Source organism: Mauremys mutica, chromosome 4 (assembly GCF_020497125.1).
Source record: "Mauremys mutica isolate MM-2020 ecotype Southern chromosome 4, ASM2049712v1, whole genome shotgun sequence".
NCBI lineage: Eukaryota > Metazoa > Chordata > Testudines > Geoemydidae > Mauremys > Mauremys mutica.
The window spans coordinates 27,554,753-27,579,812 of record NC_059075.1 but is presented as its reverse complement, the minus strand read 5'-3'; the positions used below and the strand labels follow the sequence as shown (position 1 = coordinate 27,579,812).

General features: G+C 38.7%; 1 long non-coding RNA gene across 7 annotated transcripts in view; it reads left to right on the top strand.

The window, feature by feature from the left end:
- The window catches only part of LOC123370494, a 56,242-nt gene that overhangs the window by 13,285 nt on the left and 17,897 nt on the right, over positions 1-25,060 (top strand). The window contains exons 1-3 of one of the 7 annotated variants that reach the window (XR_006579428.1): positions 7,972-8,754; positions 16,297-16,432; positions 17,209-17,500. This is a non-coding gene — a long non-coding RNA (uncharacterized LOC123370494). Of the gene's footprint in view, positions 1-7,971; positions 8,755-9,373; positions 9,458-9,933; positions 10,089-16,296; positions 17,501-25,060 lie in introns of those variants that run through there. The other 6 variants (XR_006579433.1, XR_006579430.1, XR_006579427.1 and 3 more) reach the window with 6 other exon arrangements.

The window sequence follows — 25,060 nt, the reverse complement described above, 5'->3', positions numbered from 1 at the left end:
CATTTTTCACACAAATGCACAGAAGTCATTGCCATCAACTGTATGCATCAGAACAGCAAGTAACAAAATATTTGTGGTTTATCAAGCTTACAAACTAACATATGGTGAGAATTGTTATTATATATTCATAATATTCAGGCATTTTGCTTTCTTCACAGTGTGAAATTAGAGAAAATTTGAAAGAGAAGAAAAGCAAAAACTATCATATCTCTTCAAGATATTTGTGTGGTTTCTATGCACAGAGCAAAGCCTACTCCTATAAGCTTGTGTTTGACAGAAAGATTGCAGACTTTTGGCAAGTATGCAGAAATGTATGTTTAAAAAAAAACAGACTCTTTCTATGCTGTGATTTCTGCTGGAATTTGATCTCTTTAGATTTTATAATTGAAGCAGGGTTGAGCCTGGTTAGTAGTTGGATGGGAGATTGGCAAGGAAAACCCAGATTGGTAAAGAAAGTGAAATTGGTGATTCAGTAAATGGCATTCTTGCTTCTGAGTCACCACTGAACTGAGGCCCCAGCATGCTGCTGAAGGAGCTGCCTTTCAGATGGAACCTACCACCAAGTTTGCATCCTTCAGCATCCTTAATGGGACTCTCTTTTAAAGGGAAGGGGTAAGGGCCAATTTCTCCCTTGAATTATATCCTGTGCTTCACATCCACTTCCAGAGTAGTAAATCAGAATAGAATCTAATCCAATAGGTGATGACCAGAAGTGAAGAAAAATACAATGTCCAACTGAAACCGCAACAGGAAGTTCGGGTAAGAAGGATATAATTATCTAAACTAAAATTTGGCTGCAGGAACAAAGCTCAGAATGATTCCTTGCATCTAGTGTTTTTCATTGTGACTGTAATAATCATTTGAACATAATTATGAGGAAGCCAAAGAAACTGACAAAGATACTTCCAAACATTCAGTATTTCAATCTTTTTAATCTTGAAACATGTTGATTTTTTACAAAAGAGAATTGGACAAGTGCTTTGGCCCAGTCAAGGTGTATGTATCTCAGGACCCAAGAAAGGGGGGCAGTGGTGGCATTACTCTACCTTTCTGCCTCACTAGTCCTGGTTCCTGACATAATTTATAGCAGCCTCAAGGTTGCTCTAAGTTGAGCCAGCTGTTAGCAGCTCCCTAGGGCCTGTGACACAGTCTGTGCACAATGTGCTCTTGCCATACTCTTCAAACCCTAACATCCCCTACCTATATCAACGGGAGCTGGGAGCAGGAGACACAGTGACTGGCTAGCAGAGCTGTGTGTACTTGGCAAAACCAACTCTCTAAGCATACACATCCTTTTTTTCCACTTGACAAATCCTATTTTTGCAAAATGGTAGCCACTGGATTTTCAGTATTACAACGAATAGGCATGGATTACTATAATAAGAAAAGAGTGGTCTCTGTAAGACTGTCTTTTACAAATATAAACAATCATTAGGAGGGACAATAAAACACAAATATGGGAAACATTAAATAGACCTTGCTTTCTAAGAGATTATTTTGTGGGGAAGTCCAGCCATATAGAATAATCACCAATAAACCCTCTGGGTATGATCTTTTCATAAATTTAGACAGAGGGTTAACTAAGATTACTGTCACTATCCCATTACCTCTTCCCCATCATCTTCTCATCCTCACTCCTTTCATGTGCTTTACCACGGCCCACATCTTCTTTTCATTTTTGTTTTCTTCTCATATTGTCCCCTTCATTCACATTTATTATTATAAATATTATTGATTATTTGTATTTCTGTTAGGCCCAGGGGCCCTAGTCATGGACCATCCTATTGTGCTAGGGGCTGTAGTTTCATCTCTGTCTTTCCCCATATAATGTAATTTCATTCTAGGTTACACTTCCTTATGCTCTGCCTCTCCCCTTGTCTATCTTTTCTATTCTATCTCCTCTCTTTTGGCTTCTCGTTCTTTTCTGACACTTCTGCTTCTCCTTCTACCTTTCCTCAGCCACTTCTCTCCGCCTGGTGACCTATCTTTGATCATCTCCCTTCCTCCTCCTCCTCCTCCTCTACCCTTCCCTTCCGATATCTCTTCCTTTTTTTATCCACCCGTCTTTCTCTTAACTGGCTACAAGCTCATTGAGCACTTCAGAAAGCTCCTCCTGCAGAAGAGTTGGGAATTCTCAAATTTCTGATTGATCTTTGGAGAAGAGATTCAGCTTAGTTCTGGGCACGAGACATGTATAGTTCACAAAAGGTCAGAGTTCAAAGTCTTGCTAGATGAGCTTATTATAGTATTTCCCATTTAATCATAAGCTTAATTTCTAGCAAGCACTTGGTTGAAGCACTGTTTGAAAGCTATTGAAGGAATGGAGGCATAGCATTTTGATGAAGGGGTTACTTTTGTTCATTGGTGGACTACAAAAAATAGCAGGCTCAGGATCATCCACTCTCCTGATCTTGGTTAGGTATTCTGGGCACTAGCACAATGCAAACATTTGATAACAGTAATAAATAGTTATACTTGCTTACTTAGCTCTTTTAATCCTTCCTTAAAAGTCAGTGTCTTCAGTCTCCTATATGCCAGGTACAGCTGGATCAGAGTCAGATATAGAGAGAGAGACTGTTTGGGACTTGGAGTTGTGCATTCATTTCAGAGCACCTCATTACATGAAAGACTAAAAAATCTGAGGGGGGTGAGAGAAAAAGTGATGCGCAGGCTGAAGGGTTTATACTTCTAAGAAAAGATTAAGGATCTGATCCAAATCCCATTCTGTAAACGGAAAGACGTCCATTGTCTACAGTGGGCTTTGATCAGACCCTAAAAGAGTTAAATAGATCTAGTTTAGCTAGACCACAACTAAGAAGGTAGGGAGCATGCGTCTGCTCTAGACACATTTTATTTACTGATTTATAGGAAACATCTTACATCTTGACCTTAAGAGGGTGAGGGGGAGGGGGAAGGAGGATAAATAAGTATGCTTGTGTCTCCAGATAGTCAAATGGTAGCAGCCATTTTTTGTATCTGAAATACAGTCATATTCTTTGATAGAAGATCTTATTATTTAGGCACAGGGAATTAAAGTACCCAACTTAATCAGGAGTAGAAAAGGCCATATTGCATCTGGGTTTATATTCAGTGTTAAAAATAACGATAACAATTATTCTAGACAGCTGATTTCACTCCTTACTAATGTTCCTTGTTTATTGTCTCTTTGTATCACATTTTACACACTGGACAGTGGTACTGGTCAATAGTCTTTGTTTTTAAGCATTTCATTTCGGATCACAGAACTATTTTGCCATTTCAGTAAATTTTGGAAATTGGCTACTAAATTAATTATTTAGCATAAGCAAATAACCAAGACAGATGAAAAAAATTGGCTTGGCTGTAATCCTTTCAGAATGACACCAGGAAAAAATATATATATTTGAAAGTCTGTGGTGCAGGGAGATGAATGTAATGTCTAAAATGAATTGATCCTTGCCTGTCAAAGCCATTTTCATGCTAGACCAATATGTGTGAAAATCTAAACGACATAATAGTCCATCAAACTGTGCATGCTAAGAGACCAATTTTGCAAGGTGCTGGATGCTTCCCACTCCCATCGACTTCAGTGGGAGTTGAGGATGCTCAGCACTTCTCATGAGGTTCTCAGCACTTTACAGAAACAGACCCTAGAGTACCCAGGAGTATTTTATATGGGGAGTTTCACTTTCCAATGTGAAAACAACACTTGGAACAAATTCAATTTTATAAAGTCAATATTTGAAATGACGCATAGTCTCATGGAAAGCTCTTGGTCACATAGGGTTATTAATACTCTACCTTTGGGACATATGCTCTGTAGATTTGAACGGAGAGAATGTGTTTATATATAAACCCTGAGAGCATTTTGTCCCATATACTAGATAGCATTTCTTCAAGATGTGAAATACAAGGCAAGCACTTCTATTCAGGAATTACTGGACACGATTGGAGATGATGTCCATTTTGTAGTGTGGAAACATCAAGCAGTTGATGGTTAAATCATGGTGACAATTCCTAGAGCTGGTGATTTGGGGTGTCTCATCTATTTCACTGCCCAATCTGAGACGAGTTAAAGGGGCCTGGCCGGACTTTCAAAAAGCACTGAATGCCGGCCCTCTGAAAATCAGACCTCTTTAAGCGTTCTCAAGTTGGACACTGAAAAATGGAAGCACCCAAAATCACTAGTCTTGTTGAAAAACAGAGGCCATCACAAACATATTTAAAGATCAAAATTTGTGTTAAGAATGGAATTGTATTGAACACTTTACATTGCAACACTACAGGTTTTTTTTTCTTTTCTTCAGTATCCTTAATCCTTGCTAGGGAAGTTGATTTAAAAGGTCCTCTTTCTATAACTTTTGCAGCTATGTACAATAATTTGTATTTAATTTTAGCACTAACTGCTTATACAGGTGCACGGACCTTCCCATTCCCAATAACATATTTGACTGGCTAGCGATCAAAATCTTTTTACCTTTCATAAAGGGTAGTACATTTGTACATGCAAAATCCAGTGTACACATAAAGCATGTTACCATTTGCTTCTTGTTCTAAATGTCCTTTACATTGATCCTGCACCTTCTCAATAATGGAGTTAAAATGGGCCAAATTCTGCCTTTGGACAAGCATGTACAGCTGCCATTGACGTCAGTGGGACTCACGTGCGTGTATGTGAAGACAGAACTTAGCACCTGGTCTTTTGTGATATTTATTCATATTATAATATAAGGGTAGACCATCCCTTCCATTTTTTTAGGCCCAGAGAGGGATGAAAAGAGCAGGAAACCTGGTACATGGCCAAAAATCTCTGAGGGAAGGAAGCTGAAAACTAAGTAGTGAAGTCTACATGGATGCAGCTCTGCATGTATTGTGGGGGTGTAGCAGGGGGATAACTATTGTCTGTGCCATCATTATCCTGCAGAGCAAGGTGTAATAGATTCTAAATAAGCACGTAAGTCAATGCTTAGAAAGTCAACATTAACTTATGCAGAGTAACCTATGGTCACTGTTTCCTGGATCACTGGCAGTGGCAGTTACTTTCCGTGTGGACTTATCTCCTTGTTGCATATGCATGGTGGCATGGTGAGATCCTGGCCCCACTGAAGTCATTGGGAGTTTTGCCATTGACTTCACTCAGGCCAAGATTTCATCCCTAGGGTCCACAAAGCTGCTCCCCCACTTTCCTGCCAGTACACTTTCCAGAGGAAGTGGGATAGCAGCACCTCAAGCACCCAGAAAGAGTATATTTGAGCATCCCCTTGGTGCTGAACCCCCTCACTGTTAGCCAAACTATTACTGAATTTATATGTGCACATACAAGCAGGCACCAGGCAAGGGACATAAGTTGAATAGGTGCAGATCAAGAAACTTGCAGTCTAAACCCAACACTGTAATTCTTCCTCAGGCCAAACCCCACTGCTGTCAATTAGGTTTGCCTTAGCAAGGACTGTGGGATTATTTATATCTGATGTGCATATTTATACAGAGCACAGCTGTAAAATGTGTGTATTGTTTTCCAGGTGAGATTCAAATTTGCAGGCCTCCACATAGCCACACAGAGTAGCTCCATACTCTACCACAACCACACTTATTGAAATGGCCACACATTTTTTTTTCTGTATATGGTGTTTTGCATTGAATGTTCAGGGCCATAGCAAGCCCTGCCATGGAAAAATGAATGAAAGCGCTAAGAAATCAAACTCTGAATTCACACTTCTCAGGTTTTGCATGGTTTAGTGCCATTGGAGAGACTTTGTCCCTGAAGAGTTTGCAGGGGGTTTTATGGAAGTGAGGCATTTTCCTGTGGTCCTGGAAAGGCAAGGCAAAGCAGGGAGAGGGAGAAAGGAGGAGTGCTGGTGCATGTATTTTGGGGCAGTAATGGGCAGTTTGGTGTGTCCTAGCACTGCATGATGACACAGGAGCAAGCTAACAGAGGTCCTAGTCCACAACCAGGAAGTTGACTTTGATGGGATTTGGATCAGACTTTTAAGGCCAGATTTTCAATTGCTTAAAACCAACCATCACGGCCTAATTAGCCAAAGTACTCAGCACCTACAGCTACCATTTTGACCCTGTAAGAGTGTGTGGCCACCCCTCCTTGTCAATCTCAGAGGGAGGCCATGCTCCCTCACTCTCCCATCCCTAGAAAGGCAATCTGAAAGGGGGAAATTACCTGTCTCTGTCACCCAAGCCCTCTGAGCTGGGCTGGGCAATAATCAGTCTGTGGGCTCAAGGCCTCAGGCAGGGTGGAGCCCCAAACAGTCTAGGGGCCCAGGCCCTGACACAGGGCAGAGCACCACACAGTCTAAGGGCTCTGGCTTGCAAGCAGGGCAGAGCAGAAACTAGTCTAGGGTGTAATGTCCTAGCCCTGGCAGACAGTAGACCAACCCAGGCATCCTGGCCTCAGGTGTGGAGGCTGCTGCCCGAGGGGTGGGGTTGGCAGCAGGAGGGTAGGGGGACCCAGGCCCAACCTACTCCACCAGGTCCCAGCCCAGGGCTCTCACAGTGGCAGAGTGTTCCACCACTGGGCCAGCGGGGAATCCAGGCACAACAAACTGACCTGGATTCAGGCAGCAATGCAAATGGACTAGAATCAGCTGTCCCTAGGCAACGTCATATCCTCCGCTCAGGGTGTACCTGGATCCCTGCAATGTCCTCTGTTACACCAGGGTACACCACCAATGGTAGTCCCAGCAGCTCTGGAATCTTAGGTGAATACTTCAGGCAGCAGCAGAGGAGAGGCATCTGTCTCCCTCAGCAGCTCCAGCCCCAACTGTGCTGCAGGGCCCATTTCTTGTACTTCCTGTCCCATCCCAACATTTCGGGCAGGAAGGGTGTGGCCTTCCTGGCCTCATCCACTGGTGGGCAGGTGGTGGTTCCTCCTTGTCAATCTCGGAGGGAGGCCACACCCCCTTGCTAGAGACCCTTGCTAGAGACCCCCTTGCTAGAGACCCTGATGGCCATATTTTCAAAACAACTCAGCAACACCCAGTGTGCCTAGTTAAAACCGACTTGGTGAGCATTCATGTATGTTTTAATTGGTAACCAATTTTCAGCTGCTTCCCCAGAGATGCTGCTGGATACAGTATCAGAGGGGTAGCCGTGTTAGTCTGGTTCTGTAAAAGCAGCAAAGAATCCTGTGGCACCTTATAGACTAACAGACGTTTTGCAGCATGAGCTTTCGTGGGTGAATACCCATTTCTTCGGATGACTTGCATCCGAAGAAGTGGGTATTCACCCACGAAAGCTCATGCTGCAAAACGTCTGTTAGTCTATAAGGTGCCACAGGATTCTTTGCTGGATACAGTATCTGTCCCTTAGCGTTGCCCCACCCAGTCTCGTCCCCACTAAATTTGTGGAACCCACAGAATGTTTTGCAACGGGTGAGGGGTGATTAGCTCCACAGCTCTCCATTTGGGAGATTTTGGAAAACAACACTAAAAGGGTGATGTGGAAGTCAAATTTGTGGGGTTATCCATGGTTGAAAGAGGCACCTGAACAATTTTTTAAAGCTGAAAAAGTCATCTTTTTGTCATGTTTGGATGACTTACAATTAGCCAAGTGGAATTTTACCAAACTTTAAAAAAATACGAACAAACACCTCATCTTTAGGGTGAGAACAACCATGAGACATTTCAGCTCCAAAGATCATTTTGTTTAGGAATGCATGTTAACTGAAGGGCAAATTAAGGATTCGGACCTCCGAGATGCAGTGTTCCCTGAACTCTCATTGCCTTTGGTGGCAATTGAGAGTGCTCAGCACCTCGCTCCACCTAGGTCCAGATACAGCCAATGTTATAGGAAATCAGGCATGTGTAATTTAGATCCATTCAAACCTTTCTATTCAATAGTCTTACAAAATGCCATAATCCCCTTTATATTGCAAGGTGGTGACCAAACTCTCATTGACTTTGATGGGAGCAGGATCAAGCCCAGCATGTTATATAAAGCCTGGCTTTTCCTTGTCTCTCTCTCTCCACCAATGGTATTTGCAACAAGAGCAAAGCTGATCATTTAATAGAATTCTTTGCACGCTGGCTACAAGGCTAGAATAAACTGAGTAACTACATATACTGTACTTGGCCAGAAAAGCCTGGCGGATCCAACAGATTTTTACTTTGTAAGACAGATTTTGCTGTATTTGTGCTTTTTTTTTTTCCATCTCCCCCCGAGGAGTATTAACTCAAAGCAATCACAAGACACCCATCCTTGCCTGCTGCTTCCTGGGCTGCTACTTGTATCTTCTTCATTCCTTACTGCTTCTCTAGCCATTTGAATCATCTTTTTAAACTGCCTTCTGCTCCTCAAATGATAACTCTGTCATTTGGGAAAGGCTAAACATGTAAAAGCATTTTCATTTCTGTAGCATTCACTTTCATTTACTCTCTTCTTTCTGTTCAAGTCAAGCAGCACAGAGTGCTGTATAAATAGCAAAGCCTGTACTACATCCAGTTTTGAAGTATTTTTAAAATACAGTATTGAAAAAATAAGAGACAAACTGCAAGGAAAATGCTAAGCTGCTCCTGAGCCTGATGACGATGTACGTATTTTGTCTTGGTTACCTGAGCAATCTCCAGAAGCTTGAATGGATTACAATAATATTCTAACAAGGCTGCAGGCATCATCAACAGCTCTCATCTTCAGAAGAAGATAAGAAATGGAAGAATGTAATTATTTCCATGTAAGCTAAATTCCAGTAGCTGACTGCCATGATAGGGAAAGCCCTGAAAACTTTGCTGTCTTAAATGTTTTAATCTCATATAAAACAAATAGGTAAGTTGTAGAGGCTTCTGTGTTAGTGTGTGAGTTTGAGTGGAAAAATGTGTCTGATATGGACGCAGATTGTGTATTATTTGAATGCTTAAATATGCAGCACTACTTTACATGTTGTCATCTTCTGTTGGTCAGGTTATAAATCCACTCCCTATAGGTTATAAAATTTATTTTGCTACATTATTGTCTTCCATAATCAAGAATATTAAAAGAAATTCCTGACTAATAAAGGTATTAAAGAACCTGCATACTTTTGTATATTATAACGGGTAGTTGTACTTGAAGTAATGTTAGCTGTTAATCTAAATCTGTGCCTAATTTTTTTTTCATCACATTTCTGCTTGCAGATTGGACCTTCCTAGCTGTTTACCACACAGTTTGTTACTCTAATTAAAACAATGTTAATCATTTGATAGAATTAATAACCTATGTAGATGTGGCTTTCTGTTAAACCTTCTCTTCAGATGGTTTTGATTGAATAGCTCTTCTGAGTAAACTGTTTTCTAAACTGAACTTTCTTGTCACTTTAAATTTGACAGAAGTTCTGCATCTTGTATCATGTTTCAGCTTGCAGAAATATTATAGTAAGCAAGGAGTTTCCTAGCCCTTTATTGGGAATGTAAACAAGAAAGATAATTTTTTTTCTTCTTCCTTGAAAGGTCAGCTCTTCTCTTTAAATATTGTCACTGAAGCTCTTCTAAAGGTGGGACACACAGTTTCTTGGCTTTTAACAGAAAAGATACGGTTATCATGTTTAAAATATATATCTCTTTGACCATAAATCAATTGCTTGGCAAGTTTTCTCTTAATTAACATGGTTTCCCTGTCATCTGAGAATATTTGCTAGCTTTTAAAGCAATTATTGTTATTAATGGGAAATGTCTTAAGATAGATTTCTTTTTGCAGGAAGATCTACTAAACAAGGCAGCATTGGGTTGCATTATTAATATTCATACTTTTTAAAAGGCAGTAATTATGCTTGTTTGCAGAAAGCAATTAATTTAAACTGTGTTTTCCAATTTGGCTATGATAATTAAAACCAAGCATGCTGGCAGAGAACAATTATACATAAAAATCTATGAATAATTAGATGTGTAATTGACAGAAGACAGGACTATTATCACTTTCTCCCCTGTATAATAATTTGGTATAAGAGCATGAGAAATAGCTCTCATTAAAATCTCAGCTGCAGAGTAATCCATGAAAGGGATTGAGATATTAAAACAGAAAGGATTTAAGATGTGCATACACTGTGGTTAAATAATTAAAGACAGAGAGACACTAAAGGACTCAGACTGAAAAGAAGGAGGCAAAAGAGAATATTCAGAAAATAGGTGTGTATTTTCTTCTTCCTTGTCCTTTTAAAAAAGAAAGGAAACTGTTAAGTGTCATGGGAGTGGTTTTTGTTTGTTTGTTGATTCTGAGTGGGCCACTGTGAATCCCTGCTCATTATTCATTTGTATATCTTTGCAAATATTAATCTGTGGACTGATAAACAGCGTGGTCTCAGAAGAGACAAACAAAGGACTCAAGTCAATTTTCACAACAACTCAAGTGTATTTGCTATAAAGTTTAGTGCTGGAGGATTTGTTTTGATGACGTTCAGCAGAGGAATGCACATAAGGGTGCCTCCACTCTTGGCAGAAAACAATTCTGCAGGCATTAACTAATTGCTTGATGAGGCTTGCTCTTATAAAGCAAAAGAAATAGACTAGAGCTGTGGTGGGTTGGTTTTTTCTTTTTTGGTCTTGAAAAGGGACTTTTGGAAAGGAATAGTACATTTAATAGCAATGATGAGAACAGATACTTTTAAAAAAATTATCTTATACCATATCTCTCAAAGTGCACTTTTTTTTTCTAGTACCATTTTCCTGCAATACACTTACCCCTGTTTTCAAAGTGTTTAACGATCTTTAGGGAGTACCTTGGCTAACATGAGGTATTCAGCCCTCTAAAGAATTTATAAAGCAGCAATCAAAAGTACTAGTATTGAGGTCCCAGTTTATCAATGAAAATTCCACTTGAGTGAATTATATGAATATATAATTTTCTTTTACTTATCCCAATACTTGGGGGATACCCCAGTGAAGGAAATTTCCCCTTTTTTTTCAAAAGACTGCTGTTGCTTATAAATGAGTATGAAAAAGAAACACTTTTTGCCTGTCTTTTATGCTTATGTTATTAAGCAGTAATATCATTTAATACACACAAGAGAGCGTAACTAAACTTTAATAGGACTAATTTAGCTGATGCCTGTGTAATCCTTCTTTAACATACTGTAATGTTTTTTGCCCAATGGGTATATTGCCAATTCAGAAAAAACGTGCATATTTATTCAGCAGCAATAACTGTTGCTCTGCTTAGCTTACTTGAGAGCTTTTCTTTACCTACTGTGAATATGCTTCTGTAGAAAAGGATTACAGGCAGAGGAGTGCCCTTGAGATTCAGTGAATTCATGCATTGCATGTCCTGTCTTATTACACAGCTGTACAGCAAGATGAAGTTTTTTTTCTGATGAGCTTCAGCTATAAATAGAGAATGTGCAAATACATCATTGCATCTCTTAGGCCATTCAAAGAATGGTATCTTAAACTCCTATGGTGTTTTAACATACAAATTGAACCATTTTATGTAAGCAACATGAAATGCATTACTCCCTCTTTCTTCATTTGGTGTAATATGCCAACCAGTTTGGTATGAAAAAGAATACACCTAATAATAAAAGAGGGCCCAAATCTAGAAGTCAAATGGAGTTTTGCCACTGACTTCAATGGAAGCAGTGTCAAACCCCTCCTTTTGATGCAGAAGTTTGATTCGGCGCTGCTGACCTAGAAAGATAAAATTAGTCTTTCTCTTGTTAAATAAATTGCATTTAGCACAAGATGTCACTTTTAAATCTGCTGGAACTGAAATTGAGGTGTTAGCAGTATTCCACTAATGTGTTTTGGAAGTGTTTTTGAAACAAGGATTTTCTTTTGAAAGAAAAAAACATTTATTATATGTATTTACTGTATGCAATGTGCCTGTAACTCTAGTTAGATATTCCGATATCTGTGTGCCGGGATACAGTTACTGTATAATATGCTAAATTCTGCTCTCAGTCACACCAGCACAAATCTGGAGTATCTTCATTAAAGCAATGGGAAAATTGCGGTTTTATACTGGTTTAAGTGAGAATAGAATGTAGCCCAAGAAGCCTGGTTCTGCTTCCAGTTACTCCGGTGTAAATCCGGAATGAATTCACCAAAGTCAGCAGAGTTACACCAGTGTAAAGTCAATGTAAGTAAGATTAGAATCAGACCCATTACAACTATATTTTAGATTAAAGTGACAAAGGTGAAAGTAAACCTATCTATTTATAGTCATGAGCTGGAAACTTTTTTTTTAATCTTTTATTATACAAGTTACTTTTCAAGTTCCAGTGCAATAGCATTTACTTAAAGGAAACAAGAGCATGGATCTAAAAGTAGACAGGGAAACTACAACCAATTCATAATGATTTGCATTTTACCAGCCTGATTCTCCTCTAACTTGCGCCAGTTTTTCCCTGATGTAACTACATTAATCTTCTTGTGCACTGGCGTAAGTGAAAGAAGAATCTAACCTGCTACCATATGGAATGCAGATACAGATAAGAAGAACTACAATAATAATGTGCTAATTTATTTAGTACTTTGTAAAAATCTTTTATTATGTTTTGTTAAATTTAAAGGTATAGTGTAATATTTTATTGAACATATATTCAAAACAAAGTCAGTTATTCTTTAGATTGTTGTGAAAAGAATGTATTACACAGGTAAATATCACTATACATGTATATTTTTTTCAATATACTCACGTGGTCAGAGATTTTCCTGTTAATTGCTGATTGCAGTCTTCAAATGAAATCACTGAAACTCAAATATTTTAGTATTTAAACTAAAAAGGCAAAAATAAATGTGGTTGGTTTTACTGAAATAGACAGAATAGTAATAGAGATATGGGATATTGAAAGGTCAAAATAGAAATATTTCCAGACATCATCTTCTGATGTATGGATTACTTATTTCACATACTCTTAGTTAAAATTCAACATGTATTGGAAGTTGCACATATTATTTAATACCTAATGATTTCCATGCACTCTACACACCCTTTCAAATATTCTGCAAATGATAGTGTTTTTAAACAGGAAATTCAGGGAGTGAGAAATGACAACTCTTTTGGCAAGACTGTAATTTACAAGTGGCGATGAAATGGTCTCTTTAATGTATTTAAATTTGATAATAGTTAGAATGAAGGTCCATCTTTTGGTATTCTAGGAACTGCTGGTAGGGTCAAGCAAGAATGTGGCAAGGAAGTGGATGGAATTGGAGGAGTGGCTAGGGGTTACTATGCTCAGCTTTCTCCTGCCACTTGAATCATATTATGCATGAGTGCCACTGGCGTGCTGCTTGGAGGAAATCTGGAGTGAAATTGTACCTCTCTGGGGATGGGGACCCAGTAGGGATAACTGTTAGAACAAAAGTAAGGCGGTAGTAATGATGATTTTGAAAGGATAGAAAGTGCCGGGAAAGATAAACTAAAAGAAAGTGGAATAGGAAATGAAGCATATACTTTACCAGAGCTTCTCAATGCATAATAATACGTAGCATTTATATCCAGTGACATTCAAGACCTATGCAGCACTTTTTTGAGGGCTGAAGTAGAACTTAAGTGGTTGTGCTGGCCCTTTGCATGGGGTTAAATTCTATCTGTAGTGCTTTGCATTTTCTAAATGTTATACAAACATTAACACCTCTTGTCTTTTCTCACTGAGGTTTTTTCTAATAATCTGAAGTCTCCCGATTCTTGTATGCCCAGTTGGAATCACCAGTTGTTGCCTTGTTTCCATTTATAGTTATTTCATTGTATTGCTTTGTCCTTCTGCTGCCTTTCCTTGGCACTTTTGATGAAATTTGCCTCTGTGCAGAGAGCTAGCATACATTCCACTTGAACCCAGCTTCCTATAAAAAGAATGGATTTCACAGTATAGAAATAAAATACAGTGTGAAGTATATAGAAATACCAGCAGCATATTGCCATTCTTCCCAAAGGCCTTGCTGTCTGCAATAAAAACAGATAAATACATAATGAACTGGATAACAAATGTGTGATGAAACGGTAATAGAGCAATCATGACTGATAACTAATGGCTATTGCCAAGAACTATTGTATACTCTGTATATATTGAGTTACTTTCATGCAGGCTCAATGATTTATGTGCACAAAATAGTCAGGGAGACCTCCCCAGCGGTGTCTGTTCCCTGGGTTGAAATCTGTAGGAATTCCTCAGACCCCTGGGCACATGTTTTCTCTTCCTCCTTATACATTTCTATATTTTTCAACCTGGCAATGTACTATTTGCCCAGTCTGTAGTTTTGAGACTTTAGCATGAGGTCCTCTATGGAACTTCATAAATCATTATACAAGCTCACAGTAAAGTTCAGTTTCCTTTTTTCTCTCACGCTTTCCCATCACTTCTCCATCGCCTCCTCTCTTCCTTCTGTATAAACTTTTGATTTCTTTCAGAAAAGCAAGTGGCACGCTAAGCAGGATCAGCACAGTAGCATCCCTGTCTGGCAATGGATCTAATGGTTTTCCCTGGTTCTCATGCTCTTCCATTCTGTGGATCATTTTGTAGGAGAGATATTATCTCATGAAACCCCCTTTCCCCTCTCAATTCATACGCATACACCCCTATATGCACACGCTACCAACCCTACTTCCTTTCCCACTACACTTTCTGTATGTTCTTATGATCTTTTGGATGACCAGAAAGAGAACCTTGGGCAGTAGATGGAAAACCACTGCCCTAGAGCACTGTAGCACTTTCATTGGTGTGGGTATATATAGCAGGGGGTGAAGGCCAGGAAGCAATTTAAGAACACACGGAAGTTTCAGAAAATGTTAATGAATCATTTGCTTCAATCACCACCACAGAATATCTATGCTGTCAGACTTACTCTTATCTGGTAATAAAGATGAGGTACTATCAGAAATGGAGATGTCAAAAGAAGAGGTGCTGTGACAAATGAATAATGTGGAATTGATTATATAAATCAGTGGCCCTTAGGTGGAACACTGTGTTCAGTTCTGGTTACCCCATTTCAAAAGCTGAAACAGAGTGGGTTCAGAGATAGTCAGGGAGAATGCTAAGAAGCATGGAAAAACTCACAAAGTAATATATCAAGGCCCATCATAACAGAGGATCCACCTCTCCCAGTCCACGAGCACAAACCTCACTGTTCTCTGTAGCGTGGCCTTGTCCCCTCTCCACCAAGTAGTCAGCACTTTTTGCAGCACAAAACAGGATATATGTGGTAGCTTTTCAAAAGGGAATGTTATGTGTCCATTTATGTGGCTGCATATTCACATAGTACTTAGGACCCTGCTCTTCCTAATTGTGTCACTTTAACTGAAATAAATAGCAGATCTAGTGTATATCTTTGATAACCATCACACGTAACACATCTGGTATAGGATTTGATGGGGCTTACAATGCCTGTAAGAGTGGGGCAAGCCATGAGGCCATTTCGTGTTTTCTCAGTCCTTACTCAAGCAATGGAAGTACTTGTCACCCTAGTATTGCTGTCCCTTCTATCTCAAACTCTTCTGTCTCATGCAGAATTTTGGCCTTCCTTATTAAGGACCCAATCCTGCAGCCACATTGAAAACAATGGTAATTCTTCCAAAGGAGCAGCTGCTGGAATGCCCCCTAAAAGGCAACTTTCTATAGCTCATCATTGAATTATCCAGTACTCCTGGCTTAATATTCAAAAATTATTGGGAAAGCATTTGTGCTGTTTTAAAAACTACAAGTGAGTTAGCTCATGAAATTTTGATCAAATTGACCAGAAGATTAAATAAACCAGTGACGGAATTAAGTTGGATAGCTCTGAAATGCAAACTCTTGGAAATACATCCAGAGAACTGCAAGCTCTATCTTAATTTACAAGCTCTCCTGGTCAGAGAATGTGTCTTACTCTGTGTTTGTGAAGAGTGGTGTACATGTACATACGGTACCAGTGATTGGAAATTACACTAATGTCCAATGAATGTGATTGCAAGAGCATGGCCTCAGCAGTCACTGCTTGGTGGCTGGTCAATAGTATAGCGTATTTCGAACCTGCATGCAACTATAATTATGAAAGTTGCTCCTTGCTTTAACTAAATGTTTTGCCACATGCATATAGAGCCAGAGGATTAATTCAGCTTTGATTTTCAATGGAGTGCTGTAATTTAGCTACTCCTTTGTCCCTCCCACCCCAGTTCATCCATTTCTCCCTGTGCATGGATCGGTTTTCCTTTGCCAAGCCAGCCCTCCTGACCTAGAGTGCCCCTGTCCAGTGCAGCCCCCCTAGGGGTTGTAGAGCCAGAGGAATCCTCTTTTGTAGCAGCAGCAACATCACTGTCAGCATGAAGCAGGGCTATTCAGCTGAGTCCTGTCAGTGCAGCATGAAAGGGAGGAGAGCAACCCACAGCCTCTCCCCTCTGCATTAATGTGGGCTTTTTCCTTTCCAGGGCAAACATTTGCCAAGGTTTCCTGCAGGGCAACTGAACATACAAGTGCGGAGAGGTGGAGGTAGGAAAGAGACAGAAACCAGACCCTCTGGATCTTCGTCTTCTCAGTGCTGCTACTGCTGACGCTGTGGTGAAGGTATCAGTGTGACTCCCCAGCAGTTTCTCAGCAACTAGAATCAATTAATATGCTTTGCAGAAGGTAGAGGGGAAGCCCAGGCTGCTGCCAACGAGAAGGTGGGAGGCTCAGGGTGCTTCAAAATCCCACTCAACCCTCTCTTCCCTTAGCCATTGTCCTTTATCTGTTCTCCTTTCCCTACTAGGGTGACCAGATGTCCCGATTTTATAGGGACTGTCCCGATTTTGGGGGCTTTTTCTTATATAGGCACCTATTACCCCCCCACCCCCATCCTGATTTTTTACACTTGCTATCTGGTCACCCTATTCCCTACAGTATATAGATGCCCACTGAACTTCAGGCATGATATCTCCTAAACTCTCCTCATCTTTAGGGGCTTGGCTTTTATACTTAATGTATTCCTTTATTTACTTCTTTATTTTTGCCAAGAATTCTCCAAAGCTAATCTAGAATTTCTAATGCCCGCGCTAGTTGGGAAAGAAAATGGATAGCTCATGTCTTGGTAAGATAGTTTCAAAGATTCCTTAAGATTACAAGGGTTGGGAACACCTGTGGGAATCAGGAAAGTTTGGTTTTGATTGGTTTGGTTTATTATACAGTAACCAGCTCTCTCTACATGATGAGATCAAATAGATCATATTGCTTACTGTGAAACATATATAGAGAGAGGGAGAGAATACATTATTTTTTCTTTGCATAGTAATTTCAGGGCTTCAGTAAAGTGTTTTCTTTCTTTCCCTCCCCCTTCCCCTTTCTTTCTTTGATTTTCTTTGGAGTCCTTCTGACACCACATATCTGGGAATGAAGAGCTTCTCAGAGCTGATTGGAAATGGCATTGCTGCACTGAAACTTAACTGGAGGAAATACATCTCCCGAAGAAGAAAATATAATGCACTTTAAGGATCTGACTTCTGGTGAAAAATTCAAGCCTAGAGAAAACTTGTCCGCTTTATTAAGAAGAATGGGTTGGACAATCTTCTTCAGTTCCAAAGGATATCTGAACGCCATGCTGAACTTAATCTCTGCAGCATGCTCTGTGCTTCTCTTCTCCTCCTGATGCACTGCATGGTAAGGCCTTTTCCTTCCTTATCAGTAACGCTCTTGGTATGCTGAGAGTTAAAAACAAAAGGAAAAAAAGAATCTTTTATAACCTGGTTGTTTTCAGGACTAGGGATCCTGATCACTACAGCAGTTCTCACTGACATTTTCTTTCTTATGTCCAAGTGTGTGTGTGTGTGTGTGTGTGTGTTGTCAATTGTGCATTGAAATGGGTTTCAAGAGATTTGTTTCTTTGTAAAAATTTCCAGACTAAAGTTGCCGTTTAAGAGTCTTTCTTGACATTTTCCCAAGAGTGTGGGGGTGTTTGTGCAGGGTGAAATATGGCATATCTTTCCAGTTCTTCAGCTGTGTTTGACCATACAGTACTGACAGCTAGAAGACAAAAACAGAAGGTTAAAAAGGAAAAAAAACACAACACAACTATGTGACCAGTTTCTAACAAGTATTAGTTAAGTAAGTAAAAGCTATAGCAGGGTTTTGAAACAAATGCCATTTTTAAATGCAAGATTAGATGATAGATTCTCCTCATTTTGTTTCCTGTGGACAAAGAAATGTAAAGTGCACAATTGTGCATACACAGATGCTGGGATTAACAAATGGGGTGTGTAGAAATGCTGTGCTTTTAAACATTTCAGAAGGTTAGAAATAAGTTGCTTGACTAGTCCTATAAAATTATTGTTGTAAAATTAATTCATAGAAAAGCTCTATGTGCAAATTGTTTCATAGGAAATTATTTTTGTCATGTGTTAATGAGATTGATGACGCTGATTGCAAATGGGTACATTACTTCTTACGAGGCTGTTATGAGGCTTTGTTCATCTACAATTGTAAAGTGCTTTGAGATCCTTAGGTGGAAGGTGTTAGAAGCCTGCATGTGGTGTTACTAATCAGCTATTTGACCTGCTAGTAATGCTACAGTCAGGAAATCACCAAGCAGAGCAGAAATCACAATCCCTGGGAAGGGAAGTGCAGTTCAGTTCAGTTCTTCACAAAACACAGTTCCCTTGGATCTTCACTCTGAAAATCAGGACAAGTTTAAGAAGTGAAAGTACTCATGGGCATGTTATTTCCCTGAAGGATGTTGTGTGATTGGGAACATGCTCAGTCCTTCTCCACACTGGTTGGCCACTGAGGTTTGGGAAAGACGGAGTGGCCACATCTGGAGAAGTGAACTGTAAAAAGGATCTCATGCTGCTCTCGTTTAAATCAATGGCAAAAGAAAAAACAACCTTGATTTCAGTGGGAGTAGGATCAGACCATTAGTGGATGTGCTTGGCAGATTTCATGTGACTCAACAATATAACTGGAATGGAGGGTGATGGTTTCCTAGCAACAGCTCTAAAAGTCAGAAAGGCTCCAAAGAGCCAGGCCAGGCCAGATCCGACCCTAGGCCAAGTGATGCCAGGATAGTTATAAACAAGGCTGAAGACTTAAAAATCTGACAGATTTGCCAAGTCTCACCAGTACAGAGGAAGGCTCCCTTCTCATTTTGGATCAAATTTTAAGGCAGATCTTAACACACCTCACTCTTTTATGATGAAGAATTTTACAAGGTTTGTGTCAGAGAGACCCTGCAACTGTCACTCATTCAAATTTTCACAACTCGAGGTAGCCCAGATCATCAGAGCACATTCCTGAAATCTGACAGTACTCAGAGAACTTACATGGATTACAGAAGCAAGGGTTGGGCCCCAAATATGCACATAGAACAAAGTAGATTTTCCTATATTTTTCTATTTAAAATGTACTGAGAACAGGGGTCATAACTAAAATCATTTTAAACTGGAAAAATGCAACTGCTATGCTCTGTCTTGCAATCCTCACTCTTGCAAGAAGTTCTTATTTGCACAAGTAGTCCCTCTAACTACTCATGTGAACAAAGGTTGCAATATTGGACTCTAAATATGGGTCTAATCTTACAAATTCTTACTCATGTCGGCAATTCAGTTGTAATCAATGGGACAACTTGTGAGTAAATCAGTAAAGGTTTTGTAATATCAGCCTCTTTGTCATGGCAACAGAATTATTAAGCTTTGGGCATAATTTATGTTTCAGTTCTTAACAAAGACATTCTTTCTTTTGCCCACATAAATCTTTCTTTACCATATAATTAGGAGAAGTAAAACAAGTTAAGAACAGATTTTTCAAAGATTTTCAGCTTTCTTTTTTCAATGTATTCAATAAAATTTCCTTTTATTATTGGTCTAGAATTGTGAGCAAAATTTTCTGATTTGAATAATTAACTGCTTTATTTATTGTCATGACACTATTGAAGATATTAGTGAGGATTATTATGGATTTCCACTGCAATCCATCAAGAAAAAATGCGCCTATTAAAAGGTGTTTCTGAGATCTGTATAAGAACATGGTACTATTAAACATAAGTCGGTTCTATATGTTTTCCCGTAAGTTAAATGTATTAGTTTCTTATTTATATTTAATAACTAGTTGTTCACTAGACCCTTGCATATATTTTATCTGTAGGGTATGGAAATATAACAATAATTATAATTATAGTTGCATACAGAATAAGTATATGCATTGACACACACAAATTAAACAGAGCATATACTTTTTCACATTTTATTTTACATGCTTACAGGAATATGTATTGTTTGTTTGTTTTATAATAATTATACTATCATTACTTGGTTCTAACTAGCAAGGAGTGGGACATTTCCAGAATACAAAGAGTACAATAAAAAGTTGGTATTCAGTTATGAAATTTGGGGAGAAAATCAAATGTTACACTATATGCGGAAATCAACCTTTAAAATGTATCATATACCAAATGTCAACACTTTAGCAGGACAATTTTTTTTATTCCTAAAATAACGATGACATATAATTAACAAGACTAAGTTTGATCATATTGTATTTGTAGTTGTAAGGACATACACTACTTTGACACAGAAACTTTTGTACATAATACTGAAATCTTCATTGTCATTTTTTCCAAAGGTCTGATATCTGTTGGTGTTTGTTACTGAGATTTAGAACACACTGTCTACAGTGCCATTTCATCCATTTACTTTAAGGCCGTTGCACAGGGGCTCTATTTAGCTCACCATCTCACTATGTATTCTAAAGTTGATGAAATCTAGAATCTTAAGCAATATGGGTCTGAAGCTGCAAAGACTACTTCAGTTAGTCTCTATGCATGTAATTGATTCCATGGACTTTGATGGGATTACTCATTGGACCCTGTGTTAATGGGGCTGTGATCCCATATGTTGGAACTATTTTGTATACTTACTGCATCGGTTGTATTCAAGAGGTATATACTTAATACAACACATATCTGATTTCTATGTAGGGAATGCCTTTCCCAGACCAGGTCACTCCCACATTCCTCATCCAAGTCCCTCTAAAAAGCTATTTCTTCCACAAAGCCAACAAAAAATAGTGAGGCTATGACTTACTTTTGTATGAACAGGAAAAAATATGCACGCAAAATTATCCCAACCTCTGGATTAGAAAACTGTAATTTTCATCCCACCGTAAATTACAATATTTGAACGTGTTTGTCCCAAATCAGGACAAAGAGTTCTTTGCAGGGAAGGATTGTCTTTAGCTTTTCGTATTGTACACCACTGAGTATATCATCTGCATTAAAGAAAGATTAATGACACTGAATAGCAGCCAATATCTATTTTAGGTCTGTGGGAGACATACATTATTGTTACCATTAATTATTTTTATTATAGTAGTGCCTAGAGTCTCCAATCATGTGTAGGACCCCGTCATGCTAGGAGCTCTACAAACACACAGTAAGAAACAGTCTCTACAGCAAAGAATTTACAGTCTTAAATAGACAAGACAAACGAAGGGTGAGAGAAAGGAAGTATCACCACAAGACCATCCTTCCTTTCATTAATTTTCCTCTCAATTATTTGCATTCAGACTTTTAGATTAATAATTTTAGTGGGTTTTTTTTTAGGTAGCAGATATGAAAGGGAATTGCTGATATATACTTTTACTGTTGGAATAAATATGCCCCGGGTATTTTAGATCTCTCCTAAAGCATTCCTTTTAAATATAAATGCTAATTCTGTAATTGGTTTACTGTATATGGGCATTAGGTCCTAGATTCAGTGGAAAATTTGCAAATAGAAAAATCCTATGTGGGCTTTATCAGCATGGGGGGGGAAGGCTATGCTGGGGTGAGAGAGAGGAGAAACATCAAGTTGTGAAATTAAAAGACTGCCCATTTATTGTCAGGAATTTGTACAGGACATTATTAATACAGTACTTGTGCACAAAATGGTGGCACAGAGAATATGACAAATAAGAGATGTTTTTAATAACCTCATTGAGACTCCTCTATCCAAGGTAATCTTTCAGATTTTGTTTCCTTTATCAAAAGGAAAAAAATAAATGGTGTGACTAAAAACAACTTCATGGCAAAAATACATCAGAGACTGAAGAAAAAACACTTTGTCATCTTAATACCATGCAATAAAAATATTTTATCTCTGGTGGGAAAAGTTCTCTGTAAATATGTCAGAGTTTTGGAAATAATTCCACAACCATCTATCCCTGAAAGCATAAAGGCATGTGCCTACCTGAGTGAATGGGGATACAGCTCCATGTGTGACTCAGCTACAGAAGATGGAGAATGTTATTCTTATCCAAATTAACTAGACATGAATGAATTAGGAGGGGGAAAGTTAATTAAAAGTAACTTTCTAGCTGGAAATCTCACACACTGAATGTATGTGAGTATTTTGTTCCTGAGAAGTATTAAGTAGAGGAATGGAAACATGCACTGACAGGACAATCACACTCTTTTGACATTTCTAATTAGTTTACTGTGGAAGAGAATATAAAAGAAGGTCTGAATCCAGAATGCTCCTTTTAAAAGTCTGATTATATATCGGAGCAGAGATATTTGATCCAAAATATTATTCTCTGTGTTTAATGTATGGAGCTCAGGGCTGAAAATAAGGATACTGGTATTCTGTTCTCACCTTGAATAGTGCCATGCCACGTCACCTTGGGCCAGTCACTTAATATTGCCTTGTTTTCCCCATCTCTAAAATGGAGATAATAATACTTACTATAATTACCCTAAAAGGAGTTATGAAAGACCTATCCAGTTAAATTTAGTAAAATATTCAGAAGTCCTTGGATGTAAAGTTCTATAAAAGTACTAAGTATTAACATTCAGCCCCGTTGATGGAAATAGGACCAAACTTAAGCAGTTGAGGTACAAGGTGGATGTTAAGTGGGAATAATAAGAAGAAATCTGAAGACCAACCAGACAATCAAGACAAATAATAAGATCTTATTTAAGAAGATCAGAAGTTGAGGCCTGTAGAAAAGTTAGTGGACCACTAGGTTTTAAAGATAATAAAAGGTTGCAGAGAAGTTAAATGATGTATTAATCTTTACCACAGAGCAGGATGGAGAAATACCTGTCCCAGGGATTACTCCTTAAAGACAAAGGACATAGATGAGTCTGATATGAGAGGGGGCCGCACCAGCATGACCTTTGTAAATGTAAATCATGCCTCTATAACTTGATGCATGCCTAAGTCAGTAAAGAAAATGATGTATTGTGCATTCTTAAGACTCCTGACATTTTTTATCAGATTCAATAGTACCTTATTTCACAAGTCATCCCTTAAAAATCAGTGGGACTGTTCATGGAGTAAAGTGCAACTAACCCAGAAGAAAAGTATCAGAAACTGTCCCTGATGAAAAATTGTATCAGGACCAAGTTTGATGCTTGAAAACAAAACCACATTTAAATTTGTGGAATGCAAATGTCAAGACAGTGTATTTTAAAGTCTGATTCATGTATTTTTTTCATGTGTACCTAAATCAAAAAACAATTTTGTTTAAAATTTCAGAGTAGCTCTGTGCTGCAAAACCAAACATAGTTAAATTCCCTGCAGTAGGAGATTTTGAGAGCATTTGTTAAAAAATACTAGAAATAATGGCTTTTAATGGAATACCCAGCTTGAACTTTATTATACTGTTGCTTCCATGATGCTAAAAAGAAACACAGCCTGTTCCCTATCCCCATATACTGAAGATCAGAACAGTAGCCAAAAGGTCATCCATTCCACCGCTGTCCTTTCTATTTTGTTTCCATGCACCGATGTTTCCGAGGCTAGGACATGCCATAATGGGCATTGCATCAAAGTGCAGTATGGCTTGGTACAGATGGATGCATTCTTTAAACACTGAAACATTTGACAGTGTACATTGTAACTGCTCCTTTGGAACCATTATACAGTATTGTTACTTCAATTCTTAATATGAAATTGTTAACAGCATCTTTGACATGTGTTATAACACATGCTTTAGAGCACCACAGGATATCTTGTCATTGGAAACACCCCATAGGATGAATAGTGTTAGTGACTTAGTGCAGTTGAGCTTATGGAAGTAGACTTGGTCAGTCCCATCTGATCTGACTTATGAGGTACTAAAAATCCCGCATCTGGCTATGCATTATATTATTAGCTGGTTTCCTTTCCCAAAGGGAATTTCCCCCCCTGTGATTAATTCTGTAATGCATTTTAGCATACAATGGACTAATTTAAGTCCTCATTGACTTCGGTGGTGTTGCACCTGTGCACAGAGAACAGCATGTAGGCCAGTATATTTCATGTAAGATGGTTGCTATTCATTTTAACAATGAAAATATAGAAGTGGAGCAGTGTAATGAGCAGAGATGTCTTGAACACCTGTATTTGATTGATTTAGTTGGAGTGAAATTCACCCGGGTACAGAGGAACCATGCAAAGCTCCTTTCACTTAAGTACTATTGTGGGATTGTGCGGGAGTGGGGAGGGGTTTGCATGTGTGCATGTGTGGTAGGCAGACCATCCTGCATGTGAAGGCTTCCACACCTGGTGTGCCATGTTGGTGGTTTCCACCCTACTCGCATTCTCCGCCATAAAATGACTATATTTCTACCTCTGTGTCAATTATAAACAACTGCAGATTGGGTCAGCCAACATATTTTGTAGGTTTCACTTGCATTATTTACTGTATTGTTGAATGCTTAAAAAAAAGTTCAGTAAAACTGAAAAATAAAAGAAAAAAAATTAAAATAAAAAAAAATGAAGCTGAAACAGCCGTAAATCTTCCTTAGCTGGAGGATGATGCAGCCAGTGGGATTCCAGTTTGGTGTTTTTGACAGCTAAAAGAAACAGTAAAGCAAAAATTAACAATTACAAGTCAGGACAGAAAACAGAATGAAGGTAGCACACAGATATAGTTGAAGGTGCTGAGGAGGGCATGGCTTTTGATAGATGACAATATGCCTTTTACAGAGAGGTGTTTGTAGAGCACTTATTCTTCAAATCTCAAATTTTCTTGGTACTAATTGCCACCTAGCAGGAGTGAGGGAGAAGGAGCATGTATTTTACCTGGCTATGGTGAAAATCATGTAATGGAATAAAATGTCTGACACTTGTGCACAGGATCTCCCCAACAGTGCATACTCTGTGGAGAGGAGTGTTTGTAATTGGGGGAATTCATTTAAACAGAAATAATAATGAATAATTAATATAATATCTAGCTCGTATATAGCACTTTTCATCAGTAGGTCTC